Genomic DNA, 16,569 nt, shown 5'->3' with positions numbered 1-16,569 from the left:
CCAATCCCATATGCTTAGTCAATCTTTACACTAACGTGACAACAAGTCAAATTGGAAACACAAGTCATTGGAATGAGCAACACCTAGAAGAATCATATCTCAATTAGAGTTGAAAGTTTAACATGGCTTAATATAGATAATAGTAAACGTAGAACAAATATCTAGCTAAGCCATAATAAAAACAATAGGCTAACTCTTGATTTATCAGAGAGACGATCATAACAACAAAATGATTGCGTCAACAACTAAGATAGTATTTTCATTTAGGTTTTGCCTTAACAACAAAAACTAATGCAATGCACATGGTGATAAAGTTGGAAATTGCATCTTTCCTTTGTATTTTGGAGGACAATTAGGAAAAATTAACGGATTGGTGTGATTCTCGTGATGGTGAAAGTTGCATATGAGTTGTGGACAACCACAACTTTGGTCTCGATTGGTGGCACACGAGTAGTCACTCAAGGTGACTCCCTTTGATAGTTTGTGGTTGCAATGATAGATTACTTGGAAGTTGGAACATTGTTGCTCGAGCATAGTGTGGCTCCGATCTTGGGAACAAACCATTGCATTACAGAGGCCCATGAGTACGCTCAAACTCGCAACGATCATTGCAAAGGGGGCATTGGTCCCCTTTCCCAATCCTTGCATCGGTAGTCATCAACTTGGTAGTCATCTCGATATGACGACTAGGTAGTCATCTCAATAGTATGCATGATCCAATCAATCGTTTCAGGATTCATCATGATCTATTAAATCACTCTAGTCACATCTACTCCTTTATAACTATAGGGGATTAGGCCATACATTTGCATTAGTTTTATAACTTCACTTTTTTTTTCCAAAAAAAAATATTCTTCATTAGTAGAATTCTGCATACATGACGAAATGACTAGACTAAAAACATTGCATATAGTGGTTGTAGCCATGATGACCTCTGAAAACCACAACTAAAGGAAATGAAAGACCAAAAAGGAATACCATGAGACATCTTACATGTAATGAACGTAGAAATTGTTCCTCCATTCGAATGTGAGCATGTTCTCCGATTCCCCAATCAAAACAATTTTCCTTTGCTTTCCTTTAACCTATTCTCCACCTTGGAATAAAACACGGTGGGCCACCTTGGATAGCCCACAACTACCCTATCCCATGTCGAAACCGACCATCTTCTTCATCTCCACGACCATTGAGAATATACTTCTATGAAACCTCCATACCATCAACACTCCACTTTATCACAACCTTCATGTTCTCACATCAGCCATGTTGACGGTTACCAACAAAATCATGTACCTATATATGGAAAGAACCCACAAAGAGATTTGGCTAGAGATTTTTAATGTTGAAAATGATATTTTTTATTACAAACCTTTGATGTAACAAGAAGTTTTTATCGAGAGTAGGATTTGAAGCCCAACTAGCCATGATGTGTAGGTAAACTCAAATGTTTTCCTAGTTAAAAAGCATGTGGGCATGGTGCTAACCTCAACATGCATTATTTTATTTTGTAATATAATCTTATTGTTCACGCTAAAACTCATTGCAGTCAATTGTAGTCGTGTGAGTTTTTTAACATAATTACTCACTTAAAGGAATTAATTGAACATCCTCATTCGTGCTATCTTGTCGATCTAGCCATAAACATGCTTATATTTAAGGATCGATGTTAATATTCCCTTATAACGACCCATAATTGAGTATGCATGTATGCATGATGTTAAGTGCATACACACATTAGGCTTTAATATATAATTTATCATAGTACCTTTGATATATATACCTTGCAATTTGTACATGAGCATGTGTACGTTAGATTCCTGGAGCAAATTGTATATGAATTTCGCCTTTAAATTAAGTAGTTCTCATAGATGACTTTGCTTGGTTTCATAAGTGACACCCAATTGTCTTGAAGAAGATTCACCAAACAAAGAGAATATGAAATCAACTACTATTATTAACATTGTACACATTATTTACCAATATCTCAATAGTTTAATCTTGAATTCAAATACAATAAACTAAAACTTTTCCTGAACATTTTGTTCATAAATATTATCAAGATAAACGGATTAAAATATTCTTATATAAAGTATGATGTATTTGATATAAAACATGTCTCTAGGTGTTTTGTCTTGATCTATCACCTTGTGAAAAAGTAGTTACTAAAGCATTACTAATCAAGTAACAATAAAATATGATTGATTTAAAGAAACAACAAAAACATCACTATTTACTCGGCACACAAGTGATTCTTGTGATTGCTCAAACATAATATCCCGGCAAAGTGAAAAGTAAATTAGTAATTGCACTAATAAGCTTGTAGAACATATATCAACATGATATTATCTCAATGAACTAAAAAGTATGTATATTTCACCATTAAAAAGATTTGGTTGGATTTTATGCCTTTGCATGAAGCAATAATATGATAGAGGAGCAAAACAACGACATACATTGACCAATTAAATGCAATTTCTTATATCAATGAACAATTCTAATAGCTTAATGTCTAGTAATTCTAATATTTAATATTCTAACCCCCCCCACTCTACTTTAGTACTTGAAAGTGCAACAAACGATTGTCTTTTAGTTCACCAAGGAATTGCTACACCTACAAAAGTGAAAACTATCCTAGATGTAGATCAAGAGGTATCAATATCCCAACCCCCCTTGCCCAAATCTAAATCTGTCCAACCCAAAAGTGGACCATGCATCCATCCATCGAGTTGGGACATATTTGATGATTGGAAACCTTGGTAAGTGAGAGAGATGTCCTTGGTATGTTTTAGATACCAAAAGATACATTTCAAGGCTTGACGATGAGCGGACCTAGATTTTGCATGAATCTCGATAGGAAACCAACATTGTATGATAAGTCGGGTCGAGTTCAACTTACGAGGTACAATGTGGATAAGGAACTTACCAAGTATTTGTTCATAAGGAAGTGAAACCTTCACTTGTTCCTCTTCAATTGATCTAGGACTAACATTTGTGGATAATTTGCAAGGTACAATCATTGGTGTGGAGATAGGTTTTGCAATCTATCATCTCAAATTTGTGGAGGATTTCTTCTGTTTTGTGTGACTTTGATGCCTAGAAAATGTTCCATTGGTCCAAGATCCTTCACAAGGAACTTCTCTTTTGGTTGAGTGTTAACTTGTTCATGGATTGAGGTGTTTGAGGCAATGGGAAAATCCTCTACAAATATACCAATGACAAGAAAATTGGTGTGTTCCTTCTGAATGTATTTAAAGTTGGCTCGGTTTGAAGGCATCTAAATCCAATAGATTCAAGATAGGTGTTAAGTTTATGCTACCATATTTAGGGTGATTGTTTTAATCCAAACAACGATGTAATTCACATTCATAACGAGGGATTGTTGAGCTTACAAAGTATAGAGGTTGTTCCATGTATATTTCTTCGTCAAGGTCTCTAGGCATGAAGGCAGTCTTGATGTCAATATGATGAAGCTCGAGATTGAGATCCACACCGCACGGTGATGCTAAACATTTAGCACATTAGAACCATCTTCAAAGTTGGTGCAAAAATATCTTTATAATCTATTCCATGGATTGGGCTAAATCCTCTTGCAACTAAATGTGCCTTCAATCTATCTAGCTTGCCATTTGCATCAAATTCCTTTGTGAGTACCCATTTGCAAGAAATATTATTATTACCATTGGGCAGGAGCACTAAACTCCATGTCCCATTCTTTTCTAGTTTGTTGATTTCCACTTGCATGGTCGTTTGCCGTTGACATTGTTCAAGGCTTCCTTATGCTTCTTTGATCGATGGGTAGATTTTGTCAAAAGGGGCTTGTGTTTCATAATTTTGACTCTTGAGTATGCTCGATATCATCATCTAAATCCACCATTAGTGCTTCCATAGGATTGGTTATCTTGTAAATGCCATTTAGGGATCTATATTTCTTTTTCTTCATAGTTACGAGGCTTTCAATGTTTTCAGTTAGAGTTGTGTCACCTTACGAGGTGTCTTTTGAAGAGTAGCCTAAAGCTTGATTTGAATGGTGTGAAAATCCTAAGGTTGAGTTTGGGGAATTTGAAAAAGTGGAATGTGAAAGGGTAGAATTTGAAATTTTGGAATTTTGAAAAGTGGGGGAAAAATAGACTTTTCGGTTGGAGTTTGCTAAGAATTGGTGGGAAAAGAGAAGCTATAAGGCTAGTTGTTTATGCTTGGAGTGAGAGGACCATTTCTTTCATTTTCTCCCAGCTCGACGATGCCACCTCCACCATTGTTGTTATGTTATGGCACCTCTCGTTGCCTTCTACTATTATGCCACCACCAACTTCTCAACATCACCATCCACTTCTCCAATATCACCACATGCTATGCTTGTGGATGTGTTCTTGGTATTTCTATTTCACTCACATTTGATCATTCTTGATAATGGTAATTTATGTACATCTTAGCTCGCTTTTTATTCTTGCTCGCTTCCTATTATAGTGCTTCATTCATTTTGTTGACATGCTCCTTGGCATGTTGGTGGTCATCAAAATATTGCATAATGGGAATATTTTGTAAGTTTGTGGGATATTTTGGGGATAGAGTTTGTTCATAAACAATGATGGATGGGCTATATATAAATTTCTTATTTTGTGGGTTAAATAATGTATATCTAATATACATTTTATGCTGTGTATATATAGTTTTTTTCTTCACTTATGGTAAATGTGACTATAAACTATTTCCCCAAATATATTTAAGTGTTCAACGTTTTGTTTTCTTCCAAACCATAAGAAAAATGGTGTATTCAACCCAAGTACCTTATAAGGAGATCAATTTTGTAAACAATACATCGTATAGATTGCCTCTTGCCAAAATTGGTTGTGTAGTCCCACCACTTGAAGTGTGCATCGACTTGCATCTAATAATGTCCTATTCTCCTCCCCCCTCCCTCCCCCCCAAAAGATTTCTTTCATTAGTATTAAGAAAAGCGCTAAAAGGCTACAAAATATATACAATCAGAAAGTGTGGAGATGGTTAGAACAAGGACCAAGGGTGATGGTAATTCTAGATTGTTCCTTGAGATGAGATTGTGAATAGAGGCGGCTTCCTCCATAGCTGCAATAATTTTTTCCTTTTCTTAAGAACAACCTCCGAAGAGCCATGCATAGTGTTATGTTGCCCACACACTACCACCAATAAGCTCTCCCATAGGTCTGAAAATATATATGAGAGAAGATAAGTTATGGAATCATATCGTCTTTTACAATAATACATAGATAAGATCCATAATGTAACTGTTGATATTGTTTCTATACATGGGTTGCACGCACTTGGTTGTGAGGTTGCTGAAAGGGGGAGATGGAAATTAGATGCTTATTGATGACCGGCATAGCCTCTGGAGCATCATCTGCCTCATACAACAAGAGACCGGAATGGAGAACCCCCATATTGCTAATCCCCAAGAGAAGAGATAGACTACATTAATCGTTAGGAATAAAGAAAGAACTTTACTACTTGATGGGCTAGTGAATTGGACAAGAGTGTCAAATAAGAGTATATAATGGTCGTATTCACATTGTCCCACACAACCAGACTAGGTTTAAGACACTTATGTAATTATACTATAGGGCAGTTGCCCTAGTTCAGTTCTTATATAAACTGAACTTGTAACCTAGTTTGAATGATGAGTTAGAGTGTTATTCTTGTATTGTAACTTCTGAAAATAATACAATTATAGTTTGTGCCTCTCTCTCACACACACAATTGTCTCTTGATCTTGATCTTTGTTCAAGTTGTCTTTGTTGCATAATAAGTTCTTCTTGTTGATCTTGTTTACATAAACTTGTTGTCTTTCGACCTATAGTGTTGTTTTGTATTCCGCATTAACAGCCTCAGTTTTCAACATAGAAAGCGTGCTTGCTAGTTTCCTACATGTCATCCCAATAACAACATGGTCTAAGAATGGTTGCCACATCTCCTTTCAGTGACTAACCTATTGGTAGTGTTGCATGTAGTAAAAACCATTTGAAGAGAATATATTTGGTCGGTCCCCTGAAAGACCAAATCCATTTCCAATAAGCCTTCCAATGCATGCTTGCAACACCCCACTTATGTCAGTGCTTCTGAGCTGAAGGATTTAGAGTATTCTTAGACATGAGCAAGGTTCTGCCAAATTTCATAGTGTACTGAAAGAATGGAACTTTCTACATGGATCCATCATGGGATTGGTCCAGAACCATCCCCCTGGGTTCCACATCAGCCTACCAACTAGTTATCATGCATATAACCAGAGCATATCCCACAAATGAGCTACTAACGGTTGTGGATCCAATAGCCATTTCTTACCAGATTTGGCCATCACCCTAATTGGAACAACAAGTAGGTTCTATAGTGAATTGTCTGCTCGGGTATATAAGGTTGTAATTTATTGTCCTATTGAATATGAAAATAAAAAATACATACGTTTGCAGAAATTCCTTTAACAAAAAGCATCATGCCATTCATAAGTCAACCAAACCAAATATGCTCCTACATTGGCTAAAATTGCACCATGTACCGAGTGTACGAGAAAGCCGTTGAAATATCTGATGTCTTTGTCTTCGCACCATGTACCGAGTGTAACTGATGAAGCTGATCCACTTTAGAAATTTGCCAAAAATAAATCTAGGATCTCATTGATGCTGTTGGCCCATTATCAAGTTTTCCCCAAGCAAGACAAGCAAGACGAGTTCTAAGGTCCAAGGCGTTTCCAACAGAATCCTAGACAAGAGAATTTGCCAGAAGAGGTTGATTAATCCAACCATCCCATGTTTCAGGCATCTGTTTGTGTAAGAAAGGCTTGATTACATCCCATGCTCTGATGATTCCCAGTAGAAATATTTTGAATGTCAGATTCCGTCTCGATGCCTATACATCTGTCAAGAGCATCCATTTCAAAGAAGGCAACCAATTTCCTCTTGTCTTGGGAGATAATTGCATCAGTTGATTAAGCAACATACCCTTGTAGGCCTCTGTCCTTGGCAACAGTCTTCTGACTACAAACATTGTTAGGAGAGCTTGAGATTGCATCAAGGGATCTATTAATGCCAACCCTCCCTAGCTTTTAGGCATAATCAAGACATCCTATGCAACCTTGGCCACTACACGAGACTCATTCTTTCCACCCCAAAGGAAGTTACCGTATGAAGCTTGAACTTTCATGATTTCTGATCTAGAAAACAAACAAATGGATGTGATAAACCACATTGAGGCTAGCAACACCGAATTTGCAATCACAACCCGACTTGCAAAGGATAGGTGTTGAGAGTCCCAATATAATAGCTTATGCTTGATTGATAACAAAAATGGTGATAAGATCACTTCAAATGGTAAATCTATATCAACAATGCAACCTAAGTAATGAATGAGCTCCTCACGATTAAGCTAGCGAAATGTAGGGCTTGGATACCATGTTGGACGTGTTTCATAACTGACCCAGAGGCCTACAAACTTATTCCAATTGAGAGAGGCTCCTGTAGCATCTAAAAATATCTGCAAAGCATTCTGTACCCGATTAAGATTAGTAACATCTCCATGAATATAAAGGGCAATGTCATCTGCAAACTTAGCATCAAGAATTGTTGAGTGTGCAATAGGTAAGGCTATTGCTTGTATAGTCGTTTTCAAGGATCTGAGAAAAGATGGCAGGGCTTCCCCAAATAGAATGAAAAGAAAAGGTGCTAACGGACAACCTTGTCTGACAGATCTGGAAATTGGAAATAATGTACCATAGCCTCTAGAAAACAAAACCAAGCTGGAAGCATGTCTGTATAATGCAGAGACACCTTTTATCCATACACTTGGAAACCCTAATCTTAGGAGAACTACATCCAGAAAGTCCCAGACTACTTTATCATATGTTTTCTCAAAGTCTAATAATAGTATATCAAGGAATTGTTTGTGTTGTTGAGCCAATGTAACCATCTCCTAGGAAAGGAAGATGTTGTCAAACATGCTTCTGTCTTGAGGGAAACCCAATTGCGTATCTTGTATAATCGAGGGAAGCAGTGATTGAACAACATCATTTTGTTGTGGGTTGTATGAAGTTGTAAACTCATGTCTTATGCTTTGTGTCTTACTAAATGTCGTACATTCATTTGAACAATAATTCCCCCATTATCCGTTCTAATGGTTTTTATTTGAGATTGACATTGGTTTTCGGTAAGTGCTTTGTAGGTTTTGAAAACATTGAAAGCATCGACTTTACTATTGATGTAGTAAATGATGGTAAACCTTGTGAGGTCATCAATAAATGCAATGAATTATTGGTTACCAATTATTGAAGGTATTTGAAATGGCCCACATAGGTTGAAATGGATGATTTGGAGTGGCCTTTTAGTTTGATGAACATGGTGAGGAAACTTTTATCTATTTTGTTTGCCGTAGATAGATCCTTCACATATAGACAAATATTGAAATGGTTTATTTGGTATATACCTTCAATAAGTTTTGTGTGTTTGGTTTGTCTTCATTAATTTTGGATATAGATGGCTTAGCCTATTCCCAACATATGATGCCATATCAATGTTTCATCATCTTATTAATGATGCCATATTCAATCAATGAGTTTTCCATCATCTTTAATGTGTATAATTTTCTCCTCTTTTGGCATGTTGTTTTAACTACAGCTTGGGTGGGTAGCTTATAACGAATTATAACACAATTGTAATGAAATTCTATTATTATCCGTTTGACTTAGCTTCACATACAAACAATAAGTTCTTTGCTAAACTTGAGACAAAATAAAAATTTTGGATTTATTATTGATTGACAAATAAATGGTACCTTTTCCAAGTGTTAACTTTGTTCCTGTTGAGAATCGAACTCAACTTCCCTTAGAGAGAGTGTTCACACTAGTCAGTGGACATCGTACTAGGATATTTTTGTAATTATTAGAAACTTGGGCACTTGCAATTGGTATTTAAACCAACCCTTTGTAACTTAGTCACTATGGGATGTAATATATAGTTTCTTGTTTAGAGCTCTCACTCACACACACACACACTCTCTCATTCTCTCTCTTGTGCGCACACACACACACACACACACACACACACACACACACACACACACACACACACACATAGAGTCCTTCCGCTGTACAAAATCACCCTCGATTCTTTACATGGTATCAGAGTGCGTGGTAGCTTGATCCAAGACCATCGCCTTTACATGTGTTGTGCTCAAACTTGTAGAGAACCAGTTGATCGTTGTAGCAACGATTTCTGCACAGCTCGCATCAAGAGTAGAAGATCGACAATGAACACCTAGATGGGAAGCGCTCTTCCCACCGAGAAGCTCGATAGAACAAACTTCGCATCTTGGGAATACAAGATGCATCAGTACCTTGTCGGACAAAGTTACTGGAGCTACATCGAGGGAGCTCACGAAACGCAACCCAACCCGACACACGCTGACTACCTAGTGTGGGAACAGGCCGCGAGCCGTGTGTTGTATTGCCTTGCGTCATGCGTCCATGACCACATGCTCGGCTATATTCGATATTCGAAAACGCCGAAAGAAGCCTGGGGAAATCTCAAGAAGATTTTTGCAGCCAATACGGCTACACGAAGGCTCCAACTTCGACAGGAGCTAAACAACATCCAACAGAGGGACATGTTGTTCACCGGTTATACCTTGAAGATCAAGGAGTTGTTCGATGCCCTCGGTTCGATTAACGTCGTCGTCGACGATGACGAAATGGTGCAAATATGCCTCGACGGCTTGGCACCTCAATTCGGCACGATCGGATCAGCCATCCTTGCGAGGGAGAACCCTCCCTGTTGGTCAAAGAAAATCACGTTCGACAAAGGTACAATGCGCATGATGGTAAGATGCGCTACTCACAGTTGGATGATAGAAGAGGATTTGGCCATGGAAATAGAGGTCGGTTCACGAACTACGCTTTGAATTCCGACTATGCCGATCGTGGCAAGATGTTCATAATGAGGCATGAAGCACATTCGATGTCGGCACAGTCCCGACTAGCACCCCTTCTTCAGATAGCATATGGTTTGTTGACTTGGGAGCATGCAATCACATGACTTCCCATGAAGAGTGGTTCCGAGAATTACGAAAGCCTGATCGACTCGGCTATGTCAAAACTGGAGATGATATGACTCACCCAATTCGACATGTCGGAAATGTTCCATTCGGAAATGACGGCAAACAAATCTTCCTCAAGAACGTCTTGCATGTCCCAACCATCACGAAAAACCTAGTCTCGGTCGCCTAGATTGTCGAACAAGGTATGCAAGTATGATTCAATAATGAAGGGTGCTTCATCAAAAAGGACGATCAAAGCATAGCGCATGGTCGTCGAGAAGGCCGAATGTTCATCCTTGAATTAGAAGAGGTGAAATCGGCTATGTTCGCAAAAGGCCTCAAAGTCGAAACAAACTTGAAATTGTGGCACAAGAGAATCGGTCACATCAATCTCCGAAAGCTCTAAAACATGCAATTGAAAGGAGTCGTAATCGGACTCCCAAACTTTACCGAGGCATGCAAGTTCGGAAAACAACGCGGACATCCATTCCCGAAAGAGAGGAATGTGAGTAAAGGGATCCTGGATGTAGGACATTTAGATGTGTGGGGATTGGCCCAGACCACAACATTCAGAGGTTGCCACTACTATGTCACGTTCATCAATGGCTTCTCTAGGCACACATGGATCTACCCGATGAGACAGAAGAGTGAAGTCTTCGGAAACTTCGAAAGGTTTAAGAATGAAGTCGACAAAGCCACGAGCCAACATGTATGTTGCCTTCGATTGAATGGAGGTAAAGAATATTTCTCGGACGAATTTTCGGCATATCTTCGAAAGGAAGGAATACAACGAGAATTCTCGTGTCGACATACACCTCAACAAAATGGTGTAGCCGAAAGGAAGAATCGACACATAGTAGAAATTGCACGGGCAATGATGAATGAGAAGAACATGCCGAAATCGTATTGGGCAGAAGCGGCGAACACAACCATATATCTCATGAACAGGTGTAGAACCTCTAGGGTACACAACGTAACCCCTCATGTGAGTGTTTTTGGAAAGAAGCTGGATTTATCACATGTTCGTATTTTCGGCTCAATTGCATGTGTGCATATTCCCGATGAGACACAACAAAAGCTTGGTCCGAAATCAGAGAAATGTATCCTCATAGGGTACTTGCTCGAACAGAAGGGGTATAAATGCTACAACCCATCTACCCGAGACGTTGTTTTCGACGATTTGGCATCCTAGTACGATCCAGAGATGATTCTGATCTCTACTCCAGTCGACCCGGAATCGGCCGAACGAGAGATAGAAGATGAATTTCGACTCGGACACATGTTCCAAGAAAGTCCGATTACGACAAGGCTTAGTGGACCACAGGAGCCCCTAAGTGACCAAAGCACATCTCAGCCGACTCCAAAACTCGACAAAGGCAAGGCGAAAATGCCAGAATATGAAGACTTGAGGGACAATGAGTCAACTCACTCCCTCGACAGTGAGTTTGAAGGCCTCGACATCTGGACGAATGGAGCGAAAAAGCCTTAGTATCCGCAAACGAGAAGCTCTGCCAATCCACTCGTGAAAAGAACCTCGTAAGCTGATTCGGCTACGATGAGTATATGGCGTATCATTACGATTTTATGATGAAGGTGGCGACTGTCCAAGAGCCGGAAACACTTTCTGAAGCCATGAAGGAGCCGCGATGGGTCGACGCGATGAATGAAGAAATGCAGGCCTTGTGCAAAAACGAGACTTGGGATCTTGTTCCCCATTCACCTCACAAGAAAGCAATTGGTTGTAGATGGATCTATAAGGTCAAATACAATGCCGATGGCTCCGTAAATTGCTTCAAAGGACGACTCGTTGTTATAGGTTTTAGGGTTAGGGTTAATATTTATGATAATGATGATGATTGATGATAAAGATAGGCATTGCTCTTCCGTGGTTGTCCGACCGTCGATCCGGCGATCTCCATCGTACGGCCCGTTCGTCCGTCCACCCGGTCTGGTCGACGGTCCGGTCGATGTCTGGCCGTCTCCATCTTAGTCATTGTCCGGCGTCGTCCATTTGTCCAGTCTGGCCGCCTTCGTTTCGATGTTGTTCGGCCACTCTGACCGATGTTCTGCCATTCCGGTCACTCTTGCCGCTCTCCGGTCACTCCGGCCGCTCCGGCTTTTGTCTGGCCACTCTGCCCGCTCTTCGGCCACTGTCCGACCATCGTTGCTTTGGTTGTTGTTCGGCCAGTGCCACTATTGGGCTATTGTGAGGCCGACGCCGCTGTCTTTGTCAGGGGCATCCGGTTGCCGCCACTCCGTCCGTTGCTATTCGATCACCGCTCCGGCCATTGGTTGTCTGGCCACCACAATCCGGTAATCGTCCCGGCTTCATCATCATTCCGGCCGTTCAGCCCATCCGGTCATGTTTGTCTCTGTCTGACCGGGCCGCTACTGGTCGGCCACCACTCTATCCGTTGGTATGTGGCCACCGCCATCCGATCGTTGTCATTCTGGTCGTCGTTTGTCAGTTCTCTGTCCAGCCCGTCTGGCCATTCCAACCGCTGCTGTCGTCCTTGTCTTGCCGTCTTCGTTTTCCATGGCTGTGTATTTCGGCTATCGTCTCCATCATTTTCATCATTTCTCGCACATTTCTTGTACATTGTCGGTTTGTATCGCCATGTATCATTCTTCGACTCCGTTTCCAAAGGGGGGTTGCCTTAGTGGTTGCCAAAAGGTGTGTTAACTCTTAGGGCCGGACAATGGCCTAACACAGGGTGTCTATGGGAGACACTTCACCAAAGGGTGTTACGGCAACCGGATTAGACTTCAACGCTTAATCTGACTTAATTAAGTTACTTATTAGGATTGTCTTTCATAACACGCGTAAGATATAACAATTACGACAGAACGACAATTAACACAGAGAGATAACAACGCTTAAGCTTTCATTAATTAACCGCTAACTATTACATTGTATACGGGCCTTTAAATAGGTTTCTGGTCTGTATTACAAAACGGTGCCATCCGCACCTGTTCGGGATCGGTCTGGATCCGGAACGGCATACCGTTTCCGGTCCGTCCGTCCACACTCATAGCTTAATTACAACCACATTCCTACTACTTAATTAACTCTCCGTTTCCCACTCTGGACTCCTTTGCCAGCCGGTAACACTCGTCGCAAAAGGATACGCACAAATGCACGTAGTTGATTACAAGGAGACCTTTGCCTCGGTGGCAAAGATGACGACTGTGCAGACCGTAATTGCACTCGCAACTGCGAAAGGGTGGCATCTCCACCAAATGGATGTCAAGAACGCCTTTCTTCAAGGCGAATTGGAAGAGGAGGTGTATATGGTACAACCACCCGGCTTTTCAAATCATGTACCCATCCGAAAGTCGTGTGCCGACTCAAGAAGCCGATCTATGGCCTCAAGCAAGCACCGCGTGCTTGGCATTCGAAGATCACTCAATATCTTTACCAAATTGGCTTTCGAATGTCAAAATCAAACAACTCCCTGTACATCCAAAACAAGCCGCACAACCCAATTGTCATTATCCTATACGTGGATGATCTAGTAATCGGAGGAAAGGATCTCTTCGAGATCATTAAGGTCAAATCACTCCTATCCGGCAAATTCGAAATGAAAGACCTGCACGAGCTCCATTACTTCCTTGGCATCGAAGTAATTCGAACACCAGTCAAGATATTGATCTCTCAACGACACTACGTTCTCACCTTACTCTACAAGTTCGAAATGATCGAGTGCAAACCCGTGTCTACCCCTCTTGACCGAAATCTCAAGCTCAATGTCGATTCGTGCACAACCGAGTGCGATCCAACTCAATATCGACAATTGATCGACAATTTGATTTATCTAACCATCACACGACCCAACCTCAGCTTTTCAGTCGGCCTACTTAGCCAATTTATGCAGAACCCTCGAAATGATCATCTCGATTGTGCTAAGCGGATACTTCAGTATGTCAGTACAACGATGGATTACAACATCATGTATAAGTCGAATACACTTATTCGACTCGAAGGGTACACGGACGCAGACTAGGTCGGTTATAAGGCCGATAGATGATCCACTTCTGGATTCTTCTTCTCCGTCCATAGTGGAGTGATCTCACAGACCTTGGTCTCACAATCTCTACATTGCTAAGCTTGAGGGGGAGTACAACAGGTGACACGAAAGCAGCCGAGAAGCAGAAGTAACCGACCAGAAGAGCCAAAGTACGACGAACAACGAGCATGAAATTGAAAAGCCGAACAACCAACTTCGAAGATTTTGGAAGCCGAAAGTCGATCCATCCGAATCGAAGTATTGCGAAGACCAAACCGAAACAACTTTTCGACATAGGAAAGTTGTGTTCAAAGGGGCGTGTTGAGAATCAAACTCAACTTCCCTTAGAGAGAGTGTTCACACTAGCTAATGGACATCGTACTTGGATATTTTTGTAATTAGTAGAAACTTGGGCACTTGCCCTAGATCAGTTGGTATTTAAACCAACCCTTTGTAACTTAGTCACTGTGGAATGTAATATATAGTTTCTTGTTTAGAGCTCTCACTCTCTCATTCTCTCTCTTGTGCACACACACACACACACACACACACATAGTCCTTTTGTTGCATAGAATCACCCTCGATTCTTTATAGTTCCATAATCTCTAAAGTGTACCTCAAGTGGATTGTGATCATGTAGCCATTCTCGGCAATGGGAAAGATGGTGGGTGGCTTTGGTATCAAAGTATCATAAATTTTCCATTTGAATTTTTTTTGTTTGTACTTGGGTAAAAGCATGGGAATGGAAACACTATTATAGCTCATTAGCTGCTAAAATGGCCATAGCTATTTAGCTAGTTTTTCGTGGGCAAATCATAAGGATCATTTACGAAATTTTATGCTTTATTACTTAAATACATGTCATATATTGTGGTGAATAGGTAATTTATAGGAATCCTCAAAAATTTGAACTTTGGTTTTTGACATAGTGGAACCTAGGGAATAGTGCCCTCATCTAAACTCGACTTGAATGTCACCAAAGTCCTGCTAATCCTGAGTCTGAGTTTGAAATCCAAACAAATGGAATACTTTGAGCATGAACGCAAACGAAGCCCCCGCAGCAGCACAAAAACTCTGATATCAACATTGCACCTTCAGAGCACCAACACACCACCATTTCGATACTCGTCAAGGTATGTATTAGTTAATCATTACATGCATTAAAAAATCTTTTTTTTTTCCCTTTTTGATAAGTGTAACTGTCTTGCCTATTTATCTTTTATAAAAAAAGATTAGGGTGTAGTCGTTGGAGTCCCAAACAAGGATGTCTCGAAGATTGGGGTGTAGTAGTAGGTGTGTTTCTGATTGACAATTTTTTTGATTAAGGTCGATTTCATTCATATTTCAGATTAGGGGTTCTGATTTCCTTAAGCAGTTGATTTCTTATTAGGGTTTCTGATTAAGGTTTCTGATTAGGGTTTCTGATTTTTTAAGCGGTCGATTTCTAATTACTGTTGAAAATTTCAGATTTAGGGTTGGAATTTAGCACCAATTCACATTTCTGATTTCAATGGTTGTGTATCTAGAAATTTCCCCCAAACTTGATTTAGGATTTGGGTGAATGTGAACATGTTCGCGTTCACAAGTGGAAGGATCGTGTATTCCAGTTATAGATTCCTTTTATAATCTTGCGATTTTAGGCAATTTTCAGAAACTTGATACAACAATATCACATGTTTTACATAACATGTAAAATTTGCTAATTTTTTGAGATTTAACAGTTTCAAAATGATAATTTATAAAATTGAATAGTTTTTCAATAAATGTTTAAACATTGATGGTCTGCAGATATGAAATGTAGTTAAATTAAAGAAAATCACAATGGTTAACTCAAGGCACAAGTTAAGATTAATGGTTTCACCATCTTGAAAATGTTTTAAGTATAAGAGGTAACATTGTAATCCTTGATGCCATCATCTATAAATTTAGTCCTCATTAATTGCTCGTTAACATCCATAAATTCACAACTCAAGAAATGTATACAATATTCATAAACAATTTTAATAAATCCAAAACTCCTAAAATATAGACGATATTCATAAACTGTGAAAACTGCCAAACTTAGATGTAAACATTAATATATCAATTTGAACATATCACATAGTTATCAAGGTATCCACAATGCTCTCCTCTTCTTTATTTTGAGAATTCCCCTACAAAATTTGTGAAGTAAATGGCATTTGCAAGGTTCAATTACCATCAACACAATTATTAATGGTTTTTTGTTAATCAAGGAAGCACGTGTTCACCATAATGTATCTTGTTGTGCAACATACTTCTTTATAGTATCAATATGCATCTTTTACTCTTGTAAAAACAAAGATTTTAGGACAATTCGAGTTCATGTAAACCCTAAACATCTTTTATTTGAAAAAAATAAGATTTCTAAATATGAACTCCATACATTGTATCGAGTTGATGCAAAAAACAGATTTTTCATCACAATTCCATACAATGTATCAAATTCATGTTCAAAGTTTTTTTACCGAATTTAAAAAAATTAAAAAAATTA

The sequence above is a fragment of the Azolla caroliniana genome, unplaced genomic scaffold (assembly GCF_043228905.1).
Source record: "Azolla caroliniana isolate FFs.n. ecotype wild unplaced genomic scaffold, voAzoCaro1.0.p SCAF_7, whole genome shotgun sequence".
Taxonomy (NCBI): Eukaryota; Viridiplantae; Streptophyta; class Polypodiopsida; order Salviniales; family Salviniaceae; genus Azolla; species Azolla caroliniana.
The sequence above is the reverse complement of the archived record's forward strand: the minus strand, read 5'-3'. Positions refer to the sequence as shown.